The sequence below is a fragment of the Aptenodytes patagonicus genome, unplaced genomic scaffold, assembly GCF_965638725.1.
Source record: "Aptenodytes patagonicus unplaced genomic scaffold, bAptPat1.pri.cur scaffold_206, whole genome shotgun sequence".
NCBI lineage: Eukaryota > Metazoa > Chordata > Aves > Sphenisciformes > Spheniscidae > Aptenodytes > Aptenodytes patagonicus.
Window position 1 is genome coordinate 21,638 of NW_027472141.1, and position 3,091 is coordinate 24,728.

Here is a 3,091-nt window from a genome sequence, read left to right on the forward strand (position 1 = left end):
TCTATTACAAGGTGACCCGCCTGGTGGATGAGGGAAAGGCTGTGGATGTGGTCTGCCTAGATTTAATAAAGCCTTTGAAACTGTCTCCCACAGCACTCTCCTAGAGAAGCTGGCGGCTTCTAAGCTCTAGCTTAGACAGGTGTACTCTTCGCTGGGTAAAAAACTGGCTGGACGGCCGGGCCCAGAGAGTTGTGGTGAATGGTGTTCAACCCAGTTGGCGGCCGGTCACAAGTGGTGTTCCCCAGGGCTCAGTTTTGGGGCCGGTCTTGTTCAATATCTTTATCAATGATCTGGATGAGGGGATTGAGTGCACCCTCAGTAAGTTTGCAGACAACACCAAGTTGGGCGGGAGTGTTGATCTGCTCGACGGTAGGAAGGCTCTGCAGAGGGACCTGGACAGGCTGGATCGATGGGCCGAGGCCAAGTGTATGAGGTTCAACAAGGCCAAGTGCCGGGTCCTGCACTTCGGCCACAACAACCCCATGCAACGCTACAGGCTTGGGGAAGAGTGGCTGGAAAGCTGCCTGGCGGAAAAGGACCTGGGGGTGTTGGTCGACAGCCGGCTGAACATGAGCCGGCAGTGTGCCCAGGCGGCCAAGAAGGCCAATGGCATCCTGGCCTGTATCAGAAAGAGTGTGGCCAGCAGGAGTAGGGAAGTGATCGTGCCCCTGTACTCGGCACTGGTGAGGCCGCACCTCGAATACTGTGTTCAGTTTTGGGCCCCTCACTACAAGAAGGACGTCGAGGTGCTGGAGCGTGTCCAGAGAAGGGCAACGAAGCTGGTGAAGGGTCTAGAGCACAAGCCTGATGAGGAGTGGCTGAGGGAACTGGGGTTGTTTAGTTCAGAGAAGAGGCAGTTAGCTGCTAGTTTATAGTGATGACTGTTTTACAGCTCTTTTGCTTCTCTTCTCTGTGTCCTGCTCTTGGTCCCTGCCTCTCCTTTTTCCTCTCCTCCTTTTCCCTCTGTCCCACTCCCTTGCCCTGCCTCTGTTGGTGCGTCCCTCTGTCCTTCCTCCAGCCCTCCTCTGCATTTACCATTGAACTTTGTTAACCCACTGTTTAATATCAACAAAGTATATTTTCTCTTCTCTCTTATGAGTGACGTGCACTATCGCTCCAACTGCAGCACCACGGATGGAAGATGACCCTGATAACTGCAGCACAATTGACCAACATGGAAACGGCAGCAATGACATGTCTTCTGCTCCTCCTATGACATCTTCAGCAGCCACGTGAAGAGGCAAAAACCAAGGACGATCGACTCAGATCCGAGAATATGTTGGGCCGCAAAAACTCAAAATGATCAAGAAGTCTATTTGAAATACAGATTCACATACACTGCCATGGATGATGATTCTCCTCCTAAGCACACGTCATGCTTTGAAACAGGAGATAAAGGACGGTATGAAGTCACCACCATGAGTAGATGTTCAGAACCGAAGGACCCAGAACACACAGACAGCCATTCTCCCTTTTTTCAGTGGTGTTTCAAGTGACGCAACACTCAGTCCAGGACTTTAAGAAATGTCACTAAACTTGATAGCTGCCTCTTTGCAGGTTTCATACTCAAAAGAGGAAACAAAAAGCCACGTACCCTTGGGGAAACCGTTGTCCTTCTCTGTGGCTGGCGTCTTCCCATGGCTTTTCCTCAAGGCAGGAAAAATGACCATGAATTTAGAAGTCCACAGAAATTCAGAAGTACCGTTAGTCCTCTGGCAGTGGGCCAGAAGTCCTCCCACAGCTCCCCAGAAGTGCCCGTTAGTTGTCTGGCAATCATTCTCCATGGACAGCAAGTCCTCCATAGTTACCTCCCTAATGACTCACTAGAAATTAGGCGGACCGCACCAGACATGACGCTGCCCGACCTGCTGTAGACATATTAGACCGGAAATTATGGTTACAGGACAGAACACACAACACAGTCCACCAGAAAAAAAAAAGAAAAAACCCTCAAGAAGAAACATAGTACAAAAACCAAAGGTCCCTATCCAGACCCTAAAAAGGCAACCAACATAATAAAGTACTCTCCACAAAAAAAGACCACCCAGAGCACAAGATAAGGCAAAAATAACCTAACCTCAGGAACCCAGGGCCAACAAACCCTGAACCTGTCAATAACAATAACACGCTTTAATCCTAACTCGCTTAAACTCTGGCATACCATAGCCCTGCCACCCCCTACCCCTAGCACCCTGTAATCCCAGCATCCCATAACCCTAGCAGGTAGTAGCTCTAAGATATCAAAAAAAAGGAACACAAACTCCCTGGACATCTCTGCCAGGGCCTTCAGGTGGCTTCAAAACTTCAAAGCAGGAGTGGGACAGAGCCACCAGGACATCACCGGCATCAATCTTCACATCATCTGTCACACCCTGAAAAAGTGCCCTGCTTAAGTACTCCCAGGGAGAAAGGCTGAGGCACTTTGAACTGGCCAGCCATGACCACAGGGCATCAGCTCATCATTTCTGTTTCAGAGCCACCAGGCAGATGATCCCGTCCCCCTGCAAGATCCCTTGGGGCAGCCGTACCCAGAGGCGGGTGGCTGGATACGGCCTCTGCTCTATGGGGAGGCACTTCCTGGGAGCAGGATCTCTCATGGGGGGGCACTTGGAAACCCTCGTCAGGCCTGGATGCTTGAGAAACATCTCTGCGCTGCTCCATATCTCAAAAAAAACGGGTGGAGAATGCTGTTCTAGTGGCCTCCAAGAGAACCAGCTCACATGGGCTCCTCTGCGGCCACCAGGCACCTTTGCTGTCAGGCAGGTCTCAGCGCTGCTCTGCAAATGGCTGTCACCTCCCTGCAGGACGTGCTCCAGCAAACGGTACATCTCCACTGGGTCTCCCTGGGGACAAAGATCGAAAGGGAGGAAGTCGTTTTGCTTTCTCCCCATTCCCAGGACGCTTCAAGAGAGACCTGCCACCCCTGGGATGTGGACATAACTTACAAGCTGCAGACGTGGACAGCTGTGGGGAGCAGGCAAGACATTCTGCTGTGCCCCTGGCATTGGCAGAAAGCGCAGCTGGGGAAGACCAGGGCAGCCGGCAGCCCGCGGTGGGTCCCGGCAGGGCGCAGCACATGCAGAAACGCCCG